General features: G+C 48.2%; 1 protein-coding gene across 1 annotated transcript in view; it reads left to right on the top strand.

The window, feature by feature from the left end:
- MAF (MAF bZIP transcription factor) overlaps nucleotides 1-13,282 on the top strand; it is a 349,481-nt gene that overhangs the window by 21,724 nt on the left and 314,475 nt on the right. The window lies entirely within an intron of this gene.

The raw sequence follows: 13,282 nt of genomic DNA, 5'->3' as shown, positions 1-13,282 counted from the left end.
TAAAGTGCAAGTCAATACATCCTATAAAGACCAGTCACAAGAACACAGCACATTATGGGCATACGATAAAACAGTTCATGAAGGAATGAAATTTCCAAACGTCGGTGAAACCTGTGATCATTTACAAATAATGCCAGATGACCCCGTAATTAAAATACAATTTTTTTCCAAAGCAGATATTCTCCTGTTATTTACTACTTGTCTCGTGCTCCTCAGCTGGGTTGTTTGGCTCAGTTTTTGCAAAGATCACCAAAAGGAAGAGGACAGTGTAGAGCAGGGAGTCTATGAATGTGTTCTCAAATGTGCCTGGAGATTTACGATCAAGATTTAGAAGACTTATTTTCTTGGAGTGTGCACTGTACTATTTAATCACCAAATTTTACTACAGGTAGACGGTTTTCTCGAACACTGCCATTATAGAGACTATTATGAGAACCACTTTTTTTAGTTATTTAGCATTTCTTCTGGTTACTCGGGGGCTACACCAGTTTGTGAGGTGTTAGAGAAGGTGTCTGTGGTTTGGACCGGCTGGACACTCCACCCAGTCCTGTCCTTTGGAGGTCACCCGAAGCCTGCTGGGCTATGGAGATGAGACAGCGTGGATTGGGCGTCTCATGGGAGCCAGGACCTGTGCCTTCTTTGACCTCACAACTAGAGGGACAGGTTTTAAGATTTACTGATTTGAAAATCAGTTACACAGAGAGAGAGGAGAGGCCGGAAAAGAGAGGTCTTTCATCTGCTGGTTCACTCCCCAGTTGGCCACAACGACTGGAGCTGCATTGATCCAAAGCCAGGAGCCAGGAGCTGCTTCCCCGTCTCCAATGTGGGTGCAGGGCCTCAAGGACTTGGGCCATCTTCTGCTTTCCCAGGACATACCAGAGAGCTGGATCGGAAGAGGAGCAGCCGGGTCTCGAACCGGTGCCCATATGGGATGCTGGCACTGCAAACGGTGGCTTTTCCTGCTATGACACAGTGCTGGCCCTGAGGGGCCAGATATTTAAGCCCTTTGTTGAGATGAAGAGACTGAGGCACAGAATAATTCAGATATCATTTGACCCTCCCAGTAGCCCCACAAACGTTTCTGAACAAACTCCAGTCGGTCCCCTCAAGCCGCTGAGTCTAACCTCTGCACGTGTGGCATGAGCCCAGCTGTGCTCTCCTTCCTGGGTAACTTTTCCTGAGTGAGAGCCAGAGGGAAAGACATAGAATGTGATTAGTAGCGGCAGGACCAGAGCCCTGGCTTCTTGTGGTCTTGACCCTAAGAACGCCCTCCAGTTTTACAAAAACAAATGATTTTGTGGTTTGATTTTGGTAGGTAATGGAGCAGTCTTTTCCTCCTCAAAGACTGTCATTTCAAGAGCATTTTAAAAGTAATAGATGACACATTTTCCTAATACCCCGTCATGTGTAAAGTGTCAGGTGCACAACTGGCACTCAGGAAATTGTTGGATGGTGAAGATAAATCAGCCTTAAGTCACTCCAATGAAAGCCCCATTTAATAAAAAGTTGTCAGCAAAACCTACAGCACTAAGACGAACACAGAGGGGTTACCACGTCTGTAAGACGGGGCCAGTCTCTCTGAGGCCTGTGTGAAGGATTGATTCTACAGCGTATGTTACGCACCTGGATTAAATATGATAACGTGTGTAAAGCACCAGCCCCAGGAAAACGCTGTTCCTAGCTCAGCCTTGGACAGTACCATTGCATACAGAATGCACATCCCACCATGACACCTTGCAAGCCTGGTGTGAGAGCAATTTTGCCATTATGTTATTGGTCTTTCCCCTTTCCATCTCTGTTTTCCAATAATAGAATAGTAGTTCATAGCTATTATTTGCCTTCCTCTGAAAAAAAAAAAACTTGAAAAAAATTGTGTTTAAAGGATTTTAAGGAGATTATGGATTAGTTTAAATTAAACATTTAATTTTGCTATCACCTATCCCAGAGCCTTTATATGCTAATATGTAAATATTAGATACCCATCAAACCAACACAGATGGCACAGAGTACCTTCCTGAACATGTGGTCTCTGGGGCTTTGTTCTTTGTTTTTTAAAAAGATTTATTTACTTGAAAGGCAGTTACAGAGAGAGAGATCTTCCATCTGCTGATTCACTCCCCAATTGGCCCCAATGGCTGGAGCCCCGAAGCCAGAAGCCAGGAGCTTATTCCAGGTCTCCCACATGAGTGCAGCAACCCAAGGACTTGGGCCATCTTCTACTGCTTTCCCAGGCCACAGCAGAGAGCTGGATCGGAAATGGAGCAGCCAGGACTTGAACCGGCACCCACATGGGATGCCGGCACTGCAGGCAGCAGCTTTACCCACTATGCCACGGCACCGACTCCTCTCTGTTTTAGAGTCTGTAGGATTCCCACCATCTCCCTTGGGTCCCACACTAAATAAAACCTTTTATTTTCAGTGCCTAGCAGAATTTGGTTGGAGACTGTACTCTCACCAGAGATGGCTTATTGGCTCATGTTGATTGGTCAGGAATCTGTCATCGAATCAGCAACGACCAGGGTGGGTCCTTGTGGCCAGCTGCTTTTCTGGGAGTAAACAATACTCAACTCCCAGTAGGGGAGAGGGAAATTAGTACCTGAGACCCATCGTCACCCCTTGTGGAGACATAGACAGGATGGGGCTGGAGTATAAACAGGCCTCTGAGCCTAGAGGTAGGCGGTCAGTCTTGGGTGCACCTGGGGAAGTTGAAGCAACCTTGATGTGCTGTCCCAGAGCAATTAAACCAGAAATAAACTCCAAGGACCAGCAGGGCTCAGGCATTAGCATTAAACCAATAATAATGATTCCCAGTGGTTGTGATGTAACGGAGATAGAGAATTCCAACTGGAAGCATCCTGGGGACACAGCTGTCCGCAGCAACCCAAGAGGGGATGGAGCCACGGGGGAATTTTCCACCCTTTATTGGAATCTTACAGCTCAGCACATTTGAGGGCCAGTTTAGAACTGAGATGAACAATTGCTTTGTGTTTTCCCTGCTTGCTTTGGTCTTCCCAGTCCTCCATTAACATCAGCTCTATTCTTGGCCCAGCAGGCTGAGGCAGTCAGATAAAGTACCCAGGGCCAGCGGTTTGGAGCTGGAGACCACACACCTCCATTTCACATCTGATTTGGCCACTACACAGCCATGCGACCCTGACTGGGTGGCTGGACCTCATTCTTCTCTTCTGGGAAATGGGTCACTATGCTGGTGTACCCTGTCAGCTAAGTGATCAGTTCATTAAAGAGCTAGCATGTGAACCAAGGGAGATGGTGTGGGCTGGACCTAGTAGAGTGGCTAATTTTAACAATGCGATAGCATTTTTAGAAATTCTGCGGAGGGAAGAGACTAATGTATTTAGTTATTTCATTACCAGGATAGATGCGTTCCTGAATTATTCGCCCAGACTCTTGCATATACCAATGAGATATTTATATTATTTGTCTTCATTATCACCAAGTCCTTATTTCATGTGTGATTGGGGCAATCACCGAAACAGGGCTGAGGGAAAGCGGCACTGGCCAGATGAACCAAGACGCTTGATCACACGCTGTCAGATACATCGATTCTCCACTAACGCACAGCATTAAGCCACACAGAAATGGGCCTGCGATGAAGACAGTCCTCACTCTGCATTGTAAGACAATTACGTTTTAAATTTCTCATCTCTTCTTGGAGCATGGAGTTCACGCCTCATTTATTTTTGTGTCCAACATAGCCCTGTATCCGTGAGTAGCACACTGTAGCTCTCTCAGATCCTTCCCAGAAGCGGCAGGGTACACCGAATAAGCAATTAGGTGTGCGAGCAGGCAACCCAACAGTTGCTCAGAGCCCAGTCAAAGTTGGGGGAAATGGCAAAGGTGACATCTTTGCCATCTGTCAAAATTAGAAGTTGTTGTCTTAATTGTCTTCCAGAGTTAATTGTCTTCCAGAGTTTGGAAAGACCCATACCCTGACATTTCGTTGTCACTTCTTAGACAGCTTGCTAAATGTACCCTGCCCCAGAGTGATTTCTCAAAGTTCCCCTTTAGAGACGTTTACTGGGAAATACGTCCTTTTACTCTGACCAGTTTGCATCCAAGTTATTATGTTTAACTATTTTAAGATTTAATTCCACAAACACTGTGTACTATACTAGAAAATGGATTTGGTGTCACCAGTGCAGAAGCAAATAGGGCACAGTTCTTGATATGAAGATTTAGGACTGATGCAGACAGACGGTTAAAGAAAAATGCTGGTCCTATTTGAGCATCGCTTTCCAGAAGATACAGGGCTGGGGGGTTGGTGAGGTGAACAGGCGCGGGTAGGTGTTTTGTAAGTAAAATGCACAAACACCAAAGTTATGGAAGTACCAAAAGTAAGCTGGGTGTTTTTAAAACTTGGTCTAGGAGACATTTTCCTTGGCCTGATATAAACTCAAATGGGATGAAGCAAAGATTGATCAGTTTGACTATCCAGGTATTTTATTTTAAAGGTTCATCTTATTTATGTAAAGGTAGAGTTGGAGAGAGAGAGGAGAGAGAGAGGAGAGAGAGCTAGGGTGTGCGCGCTTCCATTTGCTGGTTCACTCTGGATGGGGCCACAACAGCCCAGGCTGGCTAAGGGGGAATCCAAGGGCCAGGAGCTCCATCCAGGTCTCCCTCGTGGGTAGCAGGGGCTGGAGCAGTTGGGTTATCTTCCCCTGCTTTTCCAGGTGCATTAGCAGAGAGCGGGATCGGTAGTGGAACAGTCGGGACTTGAACCAGTACCCGTATGGAATGCTGGCCTTGCAGGCGGCAGCTTAACCCACTGGCACCACATCGTCCCCTACCTGAGCTTTCAAAATCGATGTGCAGCGAAGCACTAGAAGTAGCGTCAGTAAATAAAACAACAAAGTAGGGGGAAATTTCACCCCACGAGATAGTCAAAGTCATATAAAGAGCTCTTCTAAGTCTGTAAGTCCATAGGAAGATAAATGAACTGATAGGAAAATGTAAAAGGATGGACAGTTTTTAGAAAATAGTAAATGCAAATGACCGATAATTTGTGAAACAATGTTCAATCTCATACAAGACCAAAATAGTGATGATAAGAACAGCGTTCCCTTTTCGCTAAGATGTGGGATGCCGGGCAGGGGGTATTGCGCACCTTTGTGAGCGTGCGACTTGGGCAACCTCTTGGCTGCTGTTGACGTCATCGAGCACAGAACAGTCACGGACGAGACGTTCTTCAGTGCACCTACTGTGTTGGGGATTTTAATTCAGTGCAGCACTTGGGGTGGAGCTGCAACAGGCAGCGGGTTGGGAAGCAGAGACTGCCTGCAGATGCACAGAGAAGGGTGAACGGTGGTCAGTGCAAGGGGAACTATGCCAAGGCCAAGGGAGGCCTGGGGTGCCAGAAGCTACAAAACCCAAGAAGAGGAGCAAAGCGAGGTGGCCTCGCTCTCGCATGGCATGTTACACCGCCCCCTCGTCCGTCCCAAGTCGCCTCTGCGTAGAATTCAGTTCTCAAGGGGGAAAGCATCCAGGCAGCCCCCGTCTTGGTCAACCCGAATGTGCTGTGCTCTCTCCACCAGACAAAAAGACGCTTCCGTGCGTTGATTGGATGAGGGCCGGTATTGTCCCTGGAGCCCTGGCAGCTCTTGCAGTCCTGTTCTGCATCATCTGCATTGTCGCAGCCGGAGGAATCGGGGCAGGAAGAGGAGGGGGCACTTTTCAAAGAACTACATGGGGATCGGGTCACGTGTCTGCCATTAACATCAATCGCAGACGCGGGGCGAAAGTGCCGCGCGCGGTCCTGCTCACACCTCTTTGAAAAATGGCCCCTCTGGTGTCGCTGCCAGACTCCCCTCCACTCGTACACGATTCGGGGCCTTTGAAGTCGGTTGTGGAAATTCCAGTGCTTTCTTTGACTCTGGCAAATTGCTCCAAAATGCTACAAATGTAAAAAAGACTAAGGAAGCTTTAGCGGCAGCTTAGAGGTGGAATCCCCTTAAGCCATTGACAGAAAAATGTGTTTCTTCTTTTCAGTTGTTAATTTGTGAGTTCTATCGTGGAATACAGCAGCACAGCCCTAGTCACCTCTGAGGAGGAGAGAATGAAGGGGGTGGAGGTGGCAGGGGAGGGGTCAGACCTGGAGGCCTTGTGGCCTTTGGGGGACATCCCCGAAGCGGAGTGCAAACTGACTGTCGAGGAAATCCTGGAGGACGGTGTGTTTTGTGTGCTGTGCGTGAGCACAGGAGTACTTCCGGTGTGAACCTGCCTGGAACTGGGTGTGGGCACAGCTTGGCCATGCCCGGCCTGGAACCCCAGTAGACGCATCCTGCAGGAATCCAGGAGGGGACAGGACAGCGAGATCCGAACCCGCGGCTTCAGTGCCGGGACAGCGCGGCTCCCGGCATGCTTAAAAATCTGCCTTGGTGGGTTTCTGTTTGTGGGGGAGGAGGCGATGGGTGGGCCTTTGGTGCCTTCTTTGAAAATTTGCTCCGACTGTTTGATGCTTGTAGCTCGCTCGTGCAGTACCAGGTTGGGCAGCAGTACAGAGGGGTGGAAATAGCTCCTGCACGCTCCCTGGGCTTCTGTTACCACTGCCATAAATCTAAGGATTTGGCAAGAAGCAGAGGCTTTCAAACCCATTTTATTTTATTTTGTTTCAGCAGAGGAGCCATTTGTAAAATGAAGGTTTATGAGGGATCATTGCATAAAAGAGAAGAAGCTGCTGAGGGTGGAGTTGGTCCTCCCAGCTCCTGGCCCTTCTCGCGGCCCCTCCTGGCTCCCGGGCTCCGTGCTCTCGGCAGCCTAATTGCATCTTGGGGGACAGTCCTCCCTCGGGGGAAGTCAAGCCAGACATGAGTGGCAAAGGACCACTTTCCCTGCTGGGAACACTGAAGGCTTCCCCCCACCCCGGGGTGCAGCACAGGACGCAGCACCCAGGCCACGCCTTTCCAGCTTGGTGTCTTTGGGAAAGGCACCTGTTCCCTCATCTTTCCAAACGGGAGGGATGGAGCCGGCCTCGTGGAATCCTGTGCAGGTGCAAAGAGCCAGCCGAAGTGGCATCTCTTGAATGCGGATGCCTGCTGTCTGCTCTGGTTACCAGCCGGGTGGCAGTAGAAGAGTCAGAGAAAGACCTTAGAAAACAGTAGTATGGGGGCACCTGGGTAAAGTAATAGGCTGTTCCGCAGGCCAAGGGGACGCAGACAGGTTTGGAGGGACAATGAGGGGATAAGCTTGCTGAGGGCTGTGGAGAGACAGGTGCATGCTGGGGCAGATGCAGAAGGGGAGGACTGGAGGGTGGGATTAGGCAGAGGCTTGAAGGAGGCTTAGGCATCGCGAGGGAAAAGTCGAGTGCGGCTCCCCAGCAGGGCAGTACTTCTGTTCCCTTGCAGGCATGTCTAGGGCAGTGAAAAGGATTAACCTGCCAACTCCAGTGGCCTCCTCCACCTCTTAGACTGGCGCAGAGTCTAACTAAACAGCTTCTAGAGAACTTTAGAAAGTTGGATCAACCATGGAAGGGGATCCAAAAAAGGAACAATGGAGGAGCTGGGCTTTTGTGGTTTGTGGCTGACAGCAAAGGGAACCGTAGCACTACGCTGTTCTTGCTGCCTCAGCCCGGGCTCCCGGCGGACGGGTCACGGGACCAGCCTGTATTGTTTAGAAGCAGCTTGTTCTACTTTGATCAGGGCCTCTCAGACAACCGTGGGCAGCTCCCTCTAGCTTGGTGGTTCTCAACCTTGGCCCCGTGAGAGTCATCTGGAAAGCTTTGAAAATCCCAACGCCTATGCCCAGTCCAGATCAATTAAATAAGAATTCCCACGCACGACCTGGGCATCAGTACATTTTTCAAGGCTCCCCACGAGGTTTTAGTGGGCAGTGGAGGCTAGGAAATACTAACTGCTCTCAGGCACTGGTACAGAATTACCTGGAAGGCTCAGCTCCACCTCCAGAGTTTCTGATTCAGGCTCTGTGGGGTTGGGCCTGAGAACTGATGTTTCTAACCAGTTCCCGGGGACCATATTTGAGCATCTGGAAACCACTGCCCTAAGTAACTAAAGCAACTATTGGAAAATATTCTTTCGGAGGAGTCGGGTAGACAAGGAGTCCTTCCTAGTGCTACAGGTCTCACCTGTGTGTCCTCACCTGTATGTCTAAAGCAGTGGCGTTGGGGCCCTATAGCTCCCCAGGGAGCATCTGGCAATGTCTGAAGACTTTTTGATTGTCTTGATATGGGGGAGGAGTGTTATTGGCCTCCAATGGATCAAAGTCAGGATGCTGGTCAACATCCGAGAATGTTCTAGGACAGCCCCCACCACAAAGCATGGTCCAACCTCAAGGTCAACCACACTGAGATGGGTAACTCCTTGTTTAAACTCTTTGGGGGGCCGTTTGGCTTCATTTGTGAGTAGGGAATGCTCAGACCAGTCATTCTAGATTGTTGCTAAGAACGAATGAGACACGACCACAGTGCTGTAGGCAGGAAGTGCTCAGTAAAGGGTAGTAGTTCTTAGTCCTCCAGCAGACACACTGAGTGACGGGAGCCGGGGGGCGAAACTTTGGTTCTTATCTGTGCAATGGGCATGGTGTAAGGCCGGCACTCTGAAGAGTGGTTGTAAGGAACAATGAGGACATCCTATGTAAATTCTCCAAGCACTCTGAATAAACAGAAATTTTTATTATCCTTTTCTGTTATCTCTTTACATAGACCTTGGTTCTGGAGGAGGACTTGTTATTCCTCAATTGGCAGGTTCATGAAGTAGGTGGAAAGGCGGCTAGTTGCTGGTAGCCAGGCCTCAGGAACTGTAGCAGGCTGGGGACATTTCATTAGTGTGCGGCCAGATCCAACATGAAAGCCAGGGGACGCCTCTCCCAGTGGCCACCTGCACACGCTGAGCAGAAAACCCCGCACTGAATTTTCGCTCACACATTTCCTGTGTCAGTCTGGGTCTGCTTCCTTGGGAATTAGGTGAAGTGTTGAGAAGCCTGAACATCTCTCAGACCCACCTCCCGTGAGGTAGACCTGGCTCCAGGCAGGAAGCGAGCTAGAAGAGGTCCCCCCAACCACCACCAGGCCTCCCCATTTTCCAGATGGAGCAGGAATTTGGACCTCGGCCCGTCTGACTCCAGTGCCTGGTCTCTTGACCAACCTGTGGTTCAGTATGTGAATTAAAATGGAACCCAGCAGAACACACAAGGAGCGCCCGGGGACCGTGCGTGGACACCTGGCTCTGTCTGCCTTTCGTTGCTGAGCCCCAGTAGAACGTCCTCTCTCTAATCTGCACACGAAATGGATTTTAGCAACTGGATTTTATCGAGAAAATGACTCCTCCTTCTCCCACCCCCAATATTCGAAAACATATTGTCTTCTCTCCTGTAGTTCATTTTGCTTTCTGAGGTGATTAATGAATTAAAGATGCAGTGTATTTATTCTTTTGCCTGATTACCATTCTGTAATAAATCTAAGCTCCGGAGTCTGTCGATACAAGAAGGCCAACCTGCCTCTTTGGAAAAGAAAGGTTTGTACATTAAGCTTAACTTCCAGCTCTCTGGTGCAGGAGAAAATTCACCTTTAGAGCCTTATAGAAATATCAGCGAAGCTCAAGGAAACATTGGCTGGTGGGTAGAAGATTCTGGTTCTGGGGATAAAAGTATGTTTCACAGAAAAACAACGATGCTGTTTTAGTTTTTTGTTGATGTTCTTTATGTTGTTAGAGAGAGAGAGAGGGAGGGAGAGAGAGAGAAAGGGAGAGAGAGAGATTTTCCATCCACTAGTACACTCTTCAAATGACTGAAACAGCAAATATCAAGGGTCAGGTTAAAGTCAAGCCAGGAACTCCATCTGGGTCTCTCACGTAAGTGGCAGGTATTCCACACTTGGGCTGTCTTCTGCTGTCTTCCCAGGTGCATTAGCAGGAACCTGGATGGGAAATGGAGCAGCAGGGACTCCAACTGCTGCCCATGTCACAAGCAGCAGCTTATCCCATAATACTGGCCCCCACTTTAGATTTTAAATTTAAATCGAAAGTAGTTAGAATCAAGTAAAATTAATTAATTCTTTGGCATCCTGGCCACATTTCAAGTTCTCTGTAGCCACGTGCAGTTGGTGGCTGCCCCATTTGACCTAGGGCTAAGCTCTGGAGCGTGGAAGTTAGCTGGGTTGCCTGGTTGAAAACCTCCACCTGCCAGTTTGAGATCGAACTTTGCTGTCTGGTGCATCCGCTGCCGTGTGGACAGAGCCTTCAGCCCGTGTTAAATCCATCCGAGGGGAAGCCCCACTCTCTGTTTAAGCAGTGTAAACACCTGACTCAATGTTTGCTGAGTGGATGATTGGACAGAAGAAGGGGCGAACGAAGAACTTCCTGTTTAGCAGACAGAAGTGACTCTACACTACAGCAAGAGCCCGAAGGACTTCTGTGCTTTGTTTTTGTTTTGTTTACTTGATTTAGATCTGAAGGAGGAGGGAGCATCCACTGTACTTTGTGGACCCAAGGAGGGGGTGGATGCACGGGCAAGTTTCAGGTCTTGTACAACCAGTCCCACATCCGGGGTGGAATGAGGTCTCCTCTTCACCCTCCACATCTCCTCCTAGGAATAAATAGTGGATCAGAGCCCACTTACTTACCCAGGCATCCCTCCTCTCCTCTCTCATCTTGTGATGTTTGGCACTTCTCCAAAACACAAGGCTTAAGAATAAGTATTGGGAGAGCTTGGCATTGCACCCAGGAGTCCCAAGTCAACAGGTGTGGAGAAATTGACCTTCAGTCTGTCCTTGGGGATAAGGTAGAGAAGTATCCTGCACTGCTATTAGGTATGCAGAGTATACATAATGTAGAAAATGTGATGAGCTTTGGTTAGATAATGAACCTTTAAGCTAATGATGTGGGATTGTCTCCAGAGCTAAGAATCGAGTCTTTGCCATGCTCTAAGACCCAAGACTCAAAGAAGGCCACTCAATCAGTCATTCTTTTTTTCATTCCCTCATCCTTTTTTTCATTCACTCATTCCCTAGATACATCACCTGTGATTGTGCAAGGCAGTGAGATGCCGGGAACAAGAAAAGCTTTGTCTCTGCCCACCTGTAGCTTCAAAACCCACTGGTGTAGATGGACTTCAACAGATGACTCATTGGCATTGTGCCAAGAGCCATCAAGGCTGAGAGTGGCATGCCATGGCCAGGCTAGGTCTGAGTATCAGGAGTTGTAGTGTTTAGGATAAGTATTTAAGGATGAGCCGGATCGTGTCTTGAGGAAGTAGGAGGATTGGAGGGGAAATGTGACCTGGGTAGAACACTGAGAGTGTTAGAATACTGAAGACACAAAGGAGCTATAAGCTGACTAGGGGGCTGTTGTAAGCTTGTGGGCAAGTGGCTCATGTTGGGACCAGAGACACTATTGTGACCAGTACGGGCTCCCTTATTCCTGAGTTTGATGCCCAGCATACCACAGGCACTTGAAACTATTTTTTGAACAAATGGAACAAATCTTTACCCTGATGAGGCTTAGCTTCAGAAGGCCATCTTACCAAGCCGCAAAACACACCACCGCCTCTTTCCTCAACCCTTGGGTTTCGTTCTGAGTGTTGTGGATCATTGTTCTTTCTTTGGCTTCTGAGAATATTTTATGTCCCTCGCCCTCAGACATCTTCTAGAGTTGCACATGTTTGGAGAAAAACAAAATGCTCCAGGTTGCTTTTTATTCTTAGCTTCCTTTTCTTTTGTGTGTGTAGGTGTTTGTTTTTCAACACTTCGTTGGTTCAGCTTAATTTGAAATGCCCACTTACTTACCCAGGCATCCCTCCTCTCCTCTCTCATCTCAAATGTTTCTAATTTCTCTGTTTTAACCAACAGGATTTCCAAAGCAATATGCAGCAATATATGACTGGAATTTCTTTAAAGAGAAGCATTAGTGACATAGGCATAGGAGGGAAAAAATAAAAACCTGAACAAAACCAAAGCAGTGATACGGCAGGAGGACTTCCATCAGATAACTAAACAAGAAACCGATCTGATAGAGAGGAAGGAAAAAATATTAGAATGAAATATAGCACCATCAGCATTTTTCATTTCCGTTGGCTCCTCCAATTTAAAAATGGAATCATGTTTAACATCTTAATTGGGAATGGTAATGCACAACCTTTTTTTTTTTATGAACATCTAGTAATTTACTCTTGAAGTAAATTATAGTCAATTTATCTGCAGTGACAAGTCAATAAAACAGTGGAAGGTTCACCTGGTATTTGGTTCCTGGTTTTACTACCGAATGAGAGGCAGGGCAACAGGTAAGGGTATGTGAGGGCAGATACTGTGACTTTTGAAATTAGGCTTCCAGAGACCCTATCTAATTTTTGCCAGGTGTCATAACTTTAGAATTTGCATAGCGATTTACATGAGTGAGGAGGAAGAATGCCTGGGGCCTTGTTATGTGAATGGCCATGGTGATTCAAGTGGTAAAGTGAACCACCCTGAGCTTTTAACGGCCATGGGGTCTAATGAGAGTCTTGTGAGCATGTACAAACTATCCGGAGTTGGGGTCCAGGGCTCTCCATGGGTGCCTTCTTCGTGATGCGAACTCTGTTAATAGCTAAACCCACTCGAACCACGGCCACTGTCCCCAGACTCCACACTGTGTTCTGTGAGTTACACTGTGGTTTCAGAAACAGCCATTAGATCAAAGTCAACAGCCCCCAAACAGACACACAGACCAGGGGAGATCGGAAGTACACACCCTGGGGAGGGGTTTCTGTGGTTCAGAGAAAAGTGCATGCGTCCAGCCCAGAGTGGATGAGAGTTCAGCTTCATTTCATAGGGGGGACCCGTGCCGCTTACCTGGCGATCATCTCAGAGCTAAAAAGTTTCCCAAGAAGCAGGGGTCCTATCAAGCTTCTGTGACCCGGATACCAATTGTAGAGCCACAGGGGAGATTATTTGCTTGTTTTCCCAAGGAAAGTTATGGACCTTGGCCGGCGCCACGGCTCAGTAGGCTAATCCTCCTCCTTGTGGCGCCGGCACACCAGGTTCTAGTCCCGGTTGGGGCGCCAGATTCTGTCCCTGTTGCCCCTCTTCCAGGCCAGCTCTCTGCTGTGGCCAGGGAGTGCAGTGGAGGATGGCCCAGGTGCTTGGGCCCTGCACCCCATGGGAGACCAGGAGAAGCACCTGGCTCCTGCCTTCGGATCAGCGCGATGCGCTGGCCACAGCGCGCTGGCCACGGCAGCCATTGAAGGGTGAATCAATGGCAAAGGAAGACCTTTCTCTCTGTCTCTCCCTGTCAAAAAAAAAAAAAAAAGAAAGAAAGAAAGAAAGAAAGTTATGGACCTC

The sequence above is a fragment of the Oryctolagus cuniculus genome, chromosome 18 (genome assembly GCF_051225735.1).
Source record: "Oryctolagus cuniculus isolate XC-2025 breed Fujian yellow rabbit chromosome 18, ASM5122573v1, whole genome shotgun sequence".
NCBI classification, from domain to species: Eukaryota; Metazoa; Chordata; class Mammalia; order Lagomorpha; family Leporidae; genus Oryctolagus; species Oryctolagus cuniculus.
This window is presented reverse-complemented; position numbering and strand designations above follow the sequence as displayed.